Source organism: Rattus norvegicus, chromosome 6 (assembly GCF_021556685.1).
Source record: "Rattus norvegicus strain SHRSP/BbbUtx chromosome 6, alternate assembly SHRSP_T2T, whole genome shotgun sequence".
Lineage (NCBI taxonomy): Eukaryota > Metazoa > Chordata > Mammalia > Rodentia > Muridae > Rattus > Rattus norvegicus.
The window spans coordinates 7631407-7646290 of NC_141539.1; the positions used below are offsets into that span (position 1 = coordinate 7631407).

The 14884-nt window shown below is 36.6% G+C and overlaps 1 pseudogene; it reads left to right on the forward strand.

Moving 5' to 3' along the window:
* The first annotated feature begins 370 nt into the window (after positions 1-370).
* LOC148005017 (ubiquitin-conjugating enzyme E2 E1-like) overlaps positions 371-14884 on the forward strand; it is a 39816-nt pseudogene continuing 25302 nt past the window's right edge.

Genomic DNA, 14884 nt, shown 5'->3' on the forward strand with positions numbered 1-14884 from the left:
TTCTCAGCAGAACATGGAAAGGAGAGAGAGGGAAAGGCAGAGAAAGAGAAAGGGAAGGAGGGATAGAGGAAGAGTAGAAAAGAATGAGTAGGAGAAATGAAATCCTCTCCTCATGACATGAAACTGGAAATCTAAAAGGAACACTATGAATGACCTTTATATTAACGAAAAAGCGTATTTTAGATGAAATACTAAGAGAAGAAAACACAAAATAAAATTGTATTTTTTAAAAATTAGAAAGACAAAGTTTATTTTACAATTAATATTAAATTTATATTTTTGCTGTTAGATGAAAGATTAAACATTATTTTCACGTGGAAAAATTAATAAAATAATATAATAAACCTGAAAAACACAATTTACTCCCAGTATGAGCGAGACCCCAGTGGCCATACCCTGCAGCAGCAGCAGCAGCACAGTGACAGCAGGGCCAGCAGGAAGCAACCCAACGGATAAGGATTTGCAGGCTAGTACCAGCTTCTCTTCCAACTAGCAGATAGAGAAAGAAACCAGGACTCCCATGAAGAAGGAAAGTAAAGTCAGTGTGAAAAAAAAAAAAGTCAAAGCTCCTATACACCATTGCTAAGAAGGAACTGGCTGACATCACTTTAGAACCTCCACTAAATTCCAGCACCAGTCCCAAAGGTCACATCTCTGAATAGAGATCAACCATTCTTGGGCTTCCAAGATCTGTTTATGAGGGTGGTGTCTTCTACCTCAATATCAGTTTTACACTACGATATTCTTTCTAGTCTCCAAAAGTTACATTTTTTTACAAGAATTTATCACTGTACTATCAATAGCCAATGAGTTATTTGCTTATACATATTGAAAGACAACTGGAGTCTGTCACTCCCTATCTCAAACGTCTTCTTTTTCTGCTCACTCCTTATAGAATGCAATCCTGCTGACTCTTTTGTTGGAATTATTGCCACCCACTGTATGACAAACATAGCAGAACATGGCAGAATGCCTAGGCAGTGAACCAAGAGATACACTATAGAAACTGTGTTGGTAATACTTACATATTTTGTCAGTCACAGAAGAAAAGTTCTTATAATTTTGAAAGCAACAAGGTCGTATTTGGTAAAGAGTAGGTTATTTCTATAACAGATATTATTCAGTCTTACTTTCCAGGATTTTGTTGTAATTTAAGGTATCTTGCTCTGGCAGAAAAACTGGTAATAATAACTTTAGAGCTGTTACTTTGCAATATATGCTGACTTTTAGTGCAACAGTAAAGAAAGCATGTGTAGACATTTGGGTTCCAATGATTGTACTCCACCATAATTTCAAAATCAGCTTATAATTTTAAAGATTACATAATGGTTATTTATCTAAAGTCCTACTTTCTTGTTTAAAAAATGGAATTTGTTTTCCCTTAGAACAAAACAGTGGTATTTAACAATGTGCAAAGACTGTTAACTCATATGTGCAAAATCAACACCTGGCTACAAGATACCAGGTAGAAAACAGTAGTTAATGTATTTTATTTCATATGTAAATTATTTCAAGGGTTGAAACAGGATTTGTGGAATCCTGCAGTGAAATATTTTAAACTTTAATTGTAAGCATGAAATAGAAACTGTTCAATGAAATGATAGTTTCATACTTCTTATGTCTGTTTTTGTAACTGTACTAATGAGCAATATGAAGAACAACAACAATAACAAAAACATAATTAAGAGGGAATATAATGAAGATAGCCTAATATAATGGATTAATATTAATAACAATATTAATGATAATATTTAGCATATATATTACTCTTATTTCCTGTCAATCTGATTTCATGTTTACTAACTCAGTTAATGGCCCATCATTTATCAAGTAGAGCTTACAGTTGAAAAGACAAAACTGCAGTGAGCAAATTATTACTTATTTATTAAAAATATTAAAATAGACAGAACTCTGTTATGATTAATCATGACAAAAATTTCCAGATGCATTTTGAGATAAAATTGCAAAATAATATTGAAAAAAGACATTAAAATAATTAGATGTTTACTAAAAATGATGTTCTGCCAATCATTATGTAAAATAATATGAGCAAATTAGCTTACTTCAGAACTAAAATACAGCAAGTTAAGTCAACAAAAGGCAAACTTCCCAGTAAAATAAATATAAAGTGAGAATACAATTTTCTTTATAATATTTAAATATACAATCATAAAGTATTCTTTGAAGCCTGTTTACTTTTACAGACATCTACCAGGCAACCAAACCAGAATTAATTAGTTTTATGAAATTCACCTAAGTGTGGTATCAAAACCAAATTCCAACAATAGAAAGATATCATTTACAGTATCATTTAGAAATTAAAGTATAATTGTTTTGAATAAAATATTAAGACAAACATGTCCAAGAAGATTTTATTTTCATTTCTTTATTATAATTTAAGTTATATTTTTTCTGTGTTCTATGTGTCTATATGTGAGTTTGAGTGTGTTTATGCATGTGTGTGTATGTGTGCATGTATGTATATGCACATTCTCATTCAGAAATAAGCAGATTAAATGATAACATGCAGGAGTCGTTTCTATCTTTCTTTCATGTTGGTCACAAAAGTGAGATTCAGTTTCTCAGTCTTAACAGCAAGTGTCTTTACCCACTGATATTTCATGGTCCCTCAGCAACGTTTTGGTTTGGTTTGGTTTGCTTTGGTTTTTGTTTAGTTTGGTTTGGTTTTTTGGTTTTTGGCTTTCTTTTTGTTTTGTTTTTGATATGGTCAACAATATTAGAGTGCAGTGATAGAGTTTGTTAATAAATTATTATAAAAATCCCTTAATATGATATACATATCAGGGATGTTTAAAGGCTTAATGGCATTATCATCCTAAGTAGCAGTAAGTCTGATGCAGAAACTGAATCTCCAGTCATAAATGTCCAGGAAGTCAGCAAATTAAACTCACATTCCTTACAAGGATTATCCAAACCAGCAGCAATATAAAATCAATGCAATGCTTTTGAGACATTGTTTAAGTATGGTGATGGTAAAATATTTGTTATATGTTCATCAAGCAAGAAAATAATTAACAAATGGATATTGTAAAGTTCAGAATCATGTGTCTATCGCTTTCTTGGTAACAATGGTGAGAAGTTTATTACCTTGGATGTAAAGTCATGAAAGTAGTATGCTATCTTTCCTTGAACTAAGCTAATATTTCTCACACTATGTGTAGAATTCAAGTCAATAAATTTTATTACATTTTAGTATTATATATATAATACTAAAATGCAATTTTATTGCATTTTATATTATACACACACACACACACACACACACACACACACACACACACATTGCATTCACCGCTTCATGGAATAAATATAGAAAAGCATCACTAACCTTTATTTGTATTAAGAAGAGAATAGAGTTAAGTGCCCAGTGGCTGTAGGGGCAAAACCAAAACATAACAAAACAAAGAAATATACATATGTTACAACAAAAATCATTCAAATGTTTAAAATAAGATTTACTCAAACAATAAAATATAAAGTCTCAGTGTAATAAAATTTCAATATTTTATAGAGAAGAGTGTAGAATATTAATCGTAAACAAAAAAGGTAATTTCATTTTGCCAGTACTTATGAACATTAATAGGAATCTGCAGAAAAATAAAAGTTACAGCATAATACAAATTTTTTCCAATCAAACATAAATAACACAAATGGGTACATATAAGTAGATGACTTAACATTGGTGTTGTACCACAAAAAATAGTATGATATATAATTTGTAAAATTGAAAATGCATAGAATACAAGCCCTGATAATACCATAAAACTCCTATAGCTTTTAATTTTTATTCTGGAGATTTGCTAATGTGACATAAGCTAGAGTTATTTGAGATGAGGAAATACCTTAACAAAATTGGCCTGTGGGCAAACTTATGCTTCATTTTTTTAAACAATGATTGTTTAAATGAGAAGGCATGAACCATTGTGAGTGGTACCATACCTGGTCAAGTGGTTATAGAAAGTATAAGAAAACAGGCTTTTCAAGGAGAGACAGAAGGGAAGTAGCACTCCTCCATAGCCTCTTCTTCACTTCTTGCCTCCAACTTTTTGCATTAATTTCCAAACCTGACTTTGGTCAATGAGGAAATGTGTTGTCGAAATATAAGCCCAATGCGTGAATTACCCTAGATGCACAGAACACATGAAACCCAAGAAGGATGACCAAAATGCGAATGCTTCACTCCTTCTTTAAAAGGGGAACAAGAATACCCTTGATAGGGAGCCGGATGTAGATCGCTCCTGAGAGACACAGCCAGAATACAGCAAATACAGAGGCGAATGCCAGCAGCAAACCACTGAACTTAGTAATATTATTTCTGCTTAATAATCAGCAGAAATATTTTTATTTAATAAACTAAAATAATAATGCGTCATGTTTTAAAATTCAGTGATTATGTATACAGTGAATAAGAATAGGGAAGCAAGAATAATAATTATTATTTTGTTAGAATTTTGAGTGTAGAGTTCAACACCCGCGGATCCCGGCCCGCAGCAGCTCTCTGCTCCCAGACACCATGGGAGAGAGACCCGACCGCCTGGTCAGGTGGGCACTCCTGAGGCTGCAGAGCGGAAGAGACAACCAACACTGCCCACCCCTGCCCACATCCCTGGCCCAAGAGGAAACTGTATAAGGCCTCTGGGCTCCCGTGGGGGAGGGCCCAGGAGCGGCAGGACCCCTGCCGGAGACACCGCCGGACCCTGAAGGAAACAGACCGGATAAACAGTTCTCTGCACCCAAATCCCGTGGGAGGGAGAGCTAAACCTTCAGAGAGGCAGACAAGCCTGGGAAACCAGAAGAGACTGCTCTCTGTACATACATCTCGGATGCCAGAGGAAAACACCACAGGCCATCTGGAACCCTGGTGCAGTGAAGCTCCCTGAAGGGGCGACACAGGTCTTCCTGGTTGCTGCCGCCGCAGAGAGCCCTTGGGCAGCACCCCGCGAGGAAACTTGAGCCTCGGGACCACAGGTAAGACCAACTTGTCTGTTGCAAGAAGGTTGCCTGGTGAAATCGGGACACACAGAGGCAGAATTCCTCTAGGACCGGGCACGTCCTGTGTTTACCTGAAGTCCCACACCCGCGGATCCTGGCCCACAGCAGCTCTTTGCTCCTAGACCCCGTGGGAAAGAGACATCACCGCCTGGTCAGGTGGGTACTCCTGAGGCTGCATAAGCTCCCGGAAGGGGCGGCACAGGTCTTCTTGCTTGCTGCCGCCACAAAGAGCCCGTGGGCAGCACCCCGCGAGCGAACTTGAGCCTCGGGACCACAGGTAAGACCAACTTTTCTGCTGCAAGAAAGCTGCCTGGTGAACTCAAGACACAGGCCCACAGGAACAGCTGAAGACCTATAGAGAGGAAAAACTACACGCCCGAAAGCAGAACACTCTGTCTCCATAACTGACTGAAAGAGAGGAAAACAGGTCTACAGCACTCCTGACGGACAGGCTTATAGGACAGTCTAGCCACTGTCAGAAATAGCAGAACAAAGTAACACTAGAGATAATCTGATGGCAAGAGGCAAGCACAGGAACACAAGCAACAGAAACCAAGACTACATGGCATCATCGGGGACCAATTCGCCCACCAAAACAAACATAGAATATCCAAACACAACAGAAAAGCAAGATCTAGTTTCAAAATCAAATTTGATCATGATGCTGGAGGACTTCAAGAAAGACGTGAAGAACTCCCTTAGGGAAACACAGGAAAACATTAATAAACAAGTAGAAGCCTACAGAGAGGAATCGCAAAAATCCCTGAAAGAATCGCAAAAATCCCTGAAAGAATTCCAGGAAAACACAATCAAACAGTTGAAGGAATTAAAAATGGAAATAGAAGCAATCAAGAGAGAACACATGGAAACAACCCTGGATATAGAAAACCAAAAGAAGAGACAAGGAGCTGTAGATACAAGCTTCACCAACAGAATACAAGAGACGGAAGAGAGAATCTCAGAAGCAGAAGATTCCATAGAAATCATTGACTCAACTGTCAAAGATAATGTAAAGCTGGAAATGTAAAATGGAAAAAGCTACTGGTCCAAAACATACAGGAAATCCAGGACTCAATGAGAAGATCAAACCTAAAGATAATAGGTATAGAAGAGAGTGAAGACTCCCAGCTCAAAGGACCAGTACATATCTTCAACAAAATCATAGAAAAAACTTCCCTAACCTAAAAAAAGACATACCCATAGACATACAAGAAGCCTACAGAACTCCAAATAGATTGGACCAGAAAAGAAACACCTCCCGTCACATAATTGTCAAAACACCAAACGCACAAAATTAAGAAAGAATATTAAAAGCAGTAAGGGAAAAAGGTCAAGTAACATATAAAGGCAGACCTATCAGAATCACACCAGACTTCTCCCCAGAAACTATGAAGGCCAGAAGATCCTGGACTGATGTCATACAGACCCTAAGAGAACACAAATGCCAGCCCAGGTTACTGTATCCTGCAAAACTCTCAATTAACAGAGATGGAGAAACCAAGATATTCCATGACAAAACCAAATTTTCACAATATCTTTCTACAAATCCAGCACTACAAAGGATAATAAATGGTAAAGCCCAACATAAGGAGGCAAGCTATACCCTAGAAGAAGCAAGAAACAACAAAACAAAACAAAGAGAGAGAAAGCACACAAACATAACCTCACATCCAAATATAAATATAACGGGAAGCAATAATCACTATTCCTTAATATCTCTCAGTATCAATGGCCTCAACTCCCCAATAAAAAGAAATAGATTAACAAACTGGATACGCAACGAGGACCCTGCATTCTGCTGCCTGAAAGAAACACACCTCAGAGACAAAGACAGACACTACCTCAGAGTGAAAGGCTGGAAAACAACTTTCCAAGCAAATGGTCAGAAGAAGCAAGCTGGAGTAGCCATTCTAATATCAAATAAAATCAATTTCCAACTAAAAGTCATCAAAAAAGAAAAGGAAGGACACTTCATATTCATCAAAGGAAAAATCCGCCAAGATGAACTCTCAATCCTAAATATCTATGCCCCAAATACAAGGGCACCTACATACGTAAAAGAAACCTTACTAAAGCTCAAAACACACATTGCACCTCACACAATAATAGTGGGAGATTTCAACACCCAACTCTCATCAATGGACAGATCATAGAAACAGAAATTAAACAGTGATGTCGACAGTCTAAGAGAAGTCATGAGCCAAATGGACTTAACGGATATTTATAGAACATTCTATCCTAAAGCAAAAGGATAGATCTTCTTCTCAGCTCCTCATGGTACTTTCTCCAATATTGACCATATGATTGGTCAAAAAACGGGCCTCAACAGGTACAGAAAGATAGAAATAATCCCATGCGTGCTATCGGACCACCACGGCCTAAAACTGGTCTTCAATAACAATAAGGGAAGAATGCCCAAATATACGTGGAAATTGAACAATGCTCTACTCAATGATAACCTGGTCAAGGAAGAAATAAAGAAAAAATTTAAAGACTTCGTAGAATTTAATGAAAATGAAGGTACAACATACCCAAACTTATGGGACACAATGAAAGCTGTGCTAAGAGGAAAACTCATAGCGCTGAGTGCCTGCAGAAAGAAACAGGAAAGCGCATATGTCAGCAGCTTGACAGCACACCTAAAAGCTCTAGAACAAAGAGAAGCAAATACACCCAGGAGGAGTAGAAGGCAGGAAATAATCAAACTCAGAGCTGAAATCAACCAAGTAGAAACAAAAAGGACCATAGAAAGAATCAACACAACCAAAAGTTGGTTTTTTGAGAAAATCAACAAGATAGATAAACCCTTAGCCAGACTAACGAGAGGACACAGAGAGTGCGTCCAAATTAACAAAATCAGAAATGAAAAGGGAGACATAACTACAGATTCAGAGGAAATTCAAAAAATCATCAGATCTTACTATAAAAACCTATATTCAACAAAACTTGAAAATCTTCAGGAAATGGACAATTTCCTAGACAGATACCAGGTATCGAAGTTAAATCAGGAACAGATAAACCAGTTAAACAACCCCATAACTCCTAAGGAAATAGAAGCAGTCATTAAAGGTCTCCCAACCAAAAAGAACCCAGGTCCAGACGGGTTTAGTGCAGAATTCTATCAAACCTTCATAGAAGACCTCATACCAATATTATCCAAACTATTCCACAAAATTGAAACAGATGGATCACTACCGAATACCTTCTATGAAGCCACAATTACTCTTATACCTAAACCACACAAAGACACAACAAAGAAGGAGAACTTCAGAACAATTTCCCTTATGAATATCGACGCAAAAATACTCAACAAAATTCTGGCAAACCGAATTCAAGAGCACATCAAAACAATCATCCACCATGATCAAGTAGGCTTCATCCCAGGCATGCAGGGATGGTTTAATATACGGAAAACCATCAACGTGATCCATTATATAAACAAACTGAAAGAACAGAACCACATGATCATTTCATTAGATGCTGAGAAAGCATTTGACAAAATTCAACACCCCTTCATGATAAAAGTCCTGGAAAGAATAGGAATTCAAGGCCCATACCTAAACATAGTAAAAGCCATATACAGCAAACCAGTTGCTAACATTAAAATAATTGGAGAGAAACTTGAAGCAATCCCACTAAAATCAGGGACTAGACAAGGCTGCCCACTCTCTCCCTACTTATTCAATATAGTTCTTGAAGTTCTAGCCAGAGCAATCAGACAACAAAAGGAGATCAAGGGGATACAGATCGGAAAAGAAGAGGTCAAAATATCACTATTTGTAGATGATATGATAGTATATTTAAGTGATCCCAAAAGTTCCACCAGAGAACTACTAAAGCTGATAAACAACTTCAGCAAACTGGCTGGGTATAAAATTAACTCAAATAAATCAGTTGCCTTCCTCTATACAAAAGAGAAACAAGCCGAGAAAGAAATTAGGGAAATGACACCCTTCATAATAGACCCAAATAATATAAAGTACCTCGCTGTGACTTTAACCAAGCAAGGAAAAGATCTATACAATAAGAACTTCAAGACACTGAGGAAAGAAATTGAAGAAGACCTAAGAAGATGGAAAGATCTCCCATGCTCATGGATTGGAAGGATTAATATAATAAAAATGGCCATTTTACCAAAAGCTATCTACAGATTCAATGCAATCCCCATCAAAATACCAATCCAGTTCTTCAAAGAGTTAGACAGAACAATTTGCAAATTCATCTGGAATAACAAAATCCCAGGATAGCTAAAGCTATCCTCAACAATAAAAGGACTTCAGGGGGAATGACTATCCCTGAACTCAAGCAGTATTACAGAGCAATAGTGATAAAAACTGCATGGTATTTGTACAGAGACAGACAGATAGACCAATGGAATAGAATTGAAGACCCAGAAATGAACCCATACACCTTTGGGCACTTGATTTTTGACAAAGGAGCCAAAACCATCCAATGGAAAAAAGATAGCATTTTCAGCAAATGGTGCTGGTTCAACTGGAGGTCAACATGTAGAAGAATGCAGATCGATCCATGCTTATCACCCTGTATAAAGCTTAAGTCCAAGTTGATCAAGGACCTCCACATCAAACCAGACACACTCAAACTAATAGAAGAAAAACTAGGGAAGCATCTGGAACACATGGGCACTGGAAAAAATTTCCTGAACAAAACACCAATGGCTTACGCTCTAAGATCAAGAATCGACAAATGGGATCTCATAAAACTGCAAAGCTTCTGTAAGGCAAAGGACACTGTGGTTAGGACAAAAAGGCAACCAACAGATTGGGAAAAGTTCTTTACCAATCCTACAACAATAGAGGCCTTATATCCAAAATATACAAAGAACTCAAGAAGTTAGACCGCAGGGAAACAAATAACCCTATTAAAAAATGGGGTTCAGAGCTAAACAAAGAATTCACAGCTGAGGAATGCCGAATGGCTGAGAAACCCCTAAAGAAATGTTCAACATCTTTAGTCATAAGGGAAATGCAAATCAAAACAACCCTGAGATTTCTCCTCACACCAGTGAGAATGGCTAAGATCAAAAACTCAGGTGACAGCAGATGCTGGCGAGGATGTGGAGAAAGAGGAACACTCCTCCATTGTTGGTGGGATTGCAGACTGGTACAACCATTCTGGAAATCAGTCTGGTGGTTCCTCAGAAAATTGGACATTGAACTGCCTGAGGATCCAGCTATACCTCTCTTGGGCATATACCTAAAAGATGCCCCAACATATAAAAAAGACACGTGCTCCACTATGTTCATTGCAGCCTTATTTATAATAGCCAGAAGCTGGAAAGAACCCAGATGCCCTTCAACAGAGGAATGGATACAGAAAATGTGGTACATCTACACAATGGAATATTACTCAGCTATCAAAAACAACGAGTTTATGAAATTCGTAGGCAAATGGTTGGAACTGGAAAATATCATCCTGAGTGAGCTAACCCAATCACAGAAAGACATACATGGTATGCACTCATTGATAAGTGGCTATTAGCCCAAATGCTTGAATTACCCTAGATCCCTAGAACAAAGGAAACACAAGACGGATGACCAAAATGTGAATGCTTCACTCCTTCTTTAAATGAGGAAAAAGAATACCCTTGGCAGGGAAGGGAGAGGCAAAGATTAAAACAGAGACTGAAGGAACACCCATTCAGAGCCTGCCCCACATGTGGCCCATACATATACAGCCACCCAATTAGACAAGATGGATGAAGCAAAGAAGTGCAGACCGACAGGAGCCGGATGTAGATCGCTCCTGAGAGACACAGCCAGAATACAGCAAACACAGAGGCGAATGCCAGCAGCAAACCACTGAACTGAGAATAGGACCTCCGTTGAAGGAATCAGAGTAAAAACTGGAAGAGCTTGAAGGGGCTTGAGACCCCATATGTACAACAATGTCAAGCAACCAGAGCTTCCAGGGACTAAGCCACTACCTAAAGACTATACATGGACTGACCCTGGATTCTGACCCCATAGGTAGCAATGAATATCCTAGTAAGAGCACCAGTTGAAGGGGAAGCCCTGGGTCCTGCTAAGACTGAACCCCCAGTGAACTAGACTATGGGTGGGAGGGCGGCAATGGGGTGAGGGTTGGGAGGGGAACACCCATAAGGAAGGGGAGGGGGGAGGGTGATGTTTGCCCGGAAACCGGGAAAGGGAATAACACTCGAAATGTATATAAGAAATACTCAAGTTAATAAAAAAAAAAGAATTTTGAGTGTGAAGGCTTTAGGCATAAATAGAGCACTATGTTGAGAAAGGAAGAACAATAATGGATTTGACCACAACAGCCACAAAGTCTGTGTACACAACTTTACTTAACAAAAATGAGTTACTAGTTATATATATATATATATATATATATATATATATATATATATATGTATATATATATATATTGATTATATTGAATTATTTTTGTCATTGTTTTATATTAGTATGATTTTATATAAAATTTATTTTGTTGCCACAGCTTAAATATTAATTTTCAAAGATTCTTATTTACTGTTAAGCTCTGAAAATTGGAATAGTTTGTTTGTATGTGCGTGTGTGTTTGTGTGTGTGTGTGTGTGTGTGTGTGTGTGTGTGTGTTTCAATGCAGTTGTTTATAGATTTTTATAAAAGTTTATTTTATGGCCACAAAATGAGTTATATACAATGTGGAAATATAGCACTATGCTAATTCATGTTCATATTTTCTTCCCAAAGAAAGCCTGCACATAAAGGTCATGCTTATTTTATTTCACATTGGTGAGTCCTTGGCAGGGCATATTGTTTGCAAAGTAACTACAGTTGTTTAGTTAAATCATAAATTTGACTCGAGTATTTTAAGAATACAAACAACTGATGTAAAATGAGCATTTAACATGACTTAAGAGAAACCATTCTCCTAATATCTGAGGGAGCTTCATGAAAATTCATCACTACAATATACTGGGCAGTATATTGAACAGAAGAAAAGCTGGCTATTAGTCACTCTCAAAGTTTTGGGGACATACTATATATCACCTAGTTCTACTTTAATAGATTCCAATATGGAAATTTAATATGATGTACAAGGAAATCACAATGATTCTTACATGTTCAGAATATTTAATCATGAACATTGTGTATATATAACAGATTATCTATTAATTTGCAGAAGATATATATGTATGTAATATTACATTGTTTAGTATGTTAATAATAACAGTAAAAACTTTATGATTGGAATTAAGTGTAAGGAGTTTAACTTTGGAGATTAAGTTAAAAATTCAATAATATTACTTCTTCTTAGTGTCCATTACTTATAATAAAATATCATTTCAAATATTCAATACCAGTCACATGGGATACTATAAATAGATTTTGAAAAGAATTTAGATATTTTGGTAAGAATCTTAGGTATAGAAGCTTCTTGAACTTTCCCTTATTTTTCTTTTCTTTAGGATAGTGGTTCTTAGATTTCCCCACACCTGACAATTTAACCAAAAAAAGGAATGATAAGAAGTACATTGCTTATATTTCAGGAAAATAGTGCTTAACTAATCTCTGGAGAGTGGGTATAAAATCAATAATTGGCTAAGTTTAGGTAAGTCAAATACATAGCCACAATCACAAAAGTAATGAGATCTATGACTTTTTAAAGGAATAAGGATTTAAAATTCTTTGTGAATTCCATACAACTTACTGTGACATTATTCAATGCCCTCAGCATGTGGCATATCCATGAATTCAAGTCCTGAATTTCACCATACTCATTAATTTTGAAGACTGTTCTATGAAATATATAAATCACGGATAAAAGAGTTTAGACCAGCAGTTTTCAAACTGTGGGTCTTTAACGTATTTAAGTATATACTGACTTTCACATTCCTTGTCTGAGACTATCTGAAAACACATATACTTGCAATACTTTTTGTGAAAGTCTCAAAATTACAGTTATAAAATAGCAAAAAAAAGTATATATGTGGGAACACACAATATGAATAATCTTACTAAGTGATCACACCAGTAGAAATAGTCTGGTCTGGATTTTCTCTGTTTTTCCATACCCAGATAACACGGGAAACCCTGGTCCAGCAGAATAACAGCTTTAAACTCTTCTTCACTCTGTCCATGCCTTCTGTTGATTGCAAAGACCATCAACCCCTGGTTTCCCTCCCCATCTTGCTGTGATTCAACTCCCAACAAGGGGCAGACAGCCCTTGCTTATCATGAATTCTAGAAGGCAGAGTAGGCTGTCAGAGATCTTCTGCATTCTCTTTGTTTCCTGAGACACAATTTTGAATGTTATTTCTAGTACTGCACTAGACCAATTCAACAAAGACAAAACCAAAAAATATTACCTAAACCTATCACTATCCCAAACCATATTCTTAGATTCCAATATAAGAACACAATCAATAATAATTGACCAGAGCCCAGCCATCCTATTTTAGCAGACACTGAGTGTTTCAAGTGAGATGAAGGACAAGAAGACAACCTTAAACTATGTGAGAATGACAGAAGTCTTTCAAGAGGCAATAAACAAAGCCCTTAGTGAAATTCAGGAAGATATAAACAATTGGAGAAAATGAATAAATTCCTTAAAGAAAGCTAAGAAAAACTAACAGTTGAAGGGAACAAATAAAAAATTCAAGACCAAAGAGTAGAAATAGACGCAATAAAAACAACACAAACCAAGGGATTTCTGGACATCAAAATATTAGAAATATGAGCAGAAACTTCAGAGGTATGCTTTACTAATATTAGATTAGATGGTAAAGACAATCTTGGACATTAATCACTGTCCTCCCTTCTTTACCTTCTTTATTATACTGTATTATATCCTCAAAGAAAATGATAAATCGAAGTTCCTGACCCCACCCCCAATCTAGGAAATCTGATTCAGTCTGAAAAGAACAAATCAAAGAATCAACAGTAATAGATGAAGGAATTAATTGTATCTCAGCCCAAAGACCCAGAAAATATTTTCATAAAAATCATAGAGAAAATTTTCTAAGCCTATAAAGGTAAATGAAGCATACAGAACATCTAATAGATTCATTTAGAAAGTTCAAGTGTAGATAATACCAAACAGATTGGTTTAGAATGACTGTTTATGAAATGGATATTTCTGGTTTCTTTGGAGATTCAGTTGTTTCATGTGGTTTTTTTTTCTGAAAACTGTTTTATGACAAGATGTTTTGGCTGAAGCAGACACATGGGAAAGCATTTGGCTGATAACATTTGTTTTGCTAGAAGCTGACTGGAAAAGGGGCATGTAACGTTTTGCTACACTGGACACTTCAGAGAATGCATGATGTTTGGAAAGACAGTGACTGAAAGTTTGTTTCATCGGTTCATTTTGTGGGCCTTTGTTGGACTTTGCTGATGCTGGTCTTCACTGAAAACACTGTGTGGTATTTGTTCACCTTACAACCCCTGTTGGTCATCCTTCTCATGCCTTTGTATAAATGTATCAAAAAAGAACTTGTGGTGTTCAAGCAGCTTCTTATTGATTCTTCTGACTCAATCCTATTGGCAGAATCTTGCAGTTTCTTCTGGATTTAACTTTCATTGTTGATTTGTGAGTGCTGTTTGTGAGTATATCTAGTTACTGCCACTGATTCATGTAAACCGACATGAAATTTGAAATTGGGCCAAAAAAACCCTCCCAAAAAAAACCTACTTCTAAAGAAGTCCACATCTTTCTTTTCCCTATTATCCTTTTCTTTTCACTACCTCTGGTGATTGGAGGGCTAGCAGAGAGGTTAAAGCACTTGAATGCACTTTTTAAAGAAGGTTTTGAAAAATTTAAGCCTATACTTTTGACACATAATAAACAAAACAATGATTATACAGAAAAAATAGAGAACACTAAAAACTGTAAGAGA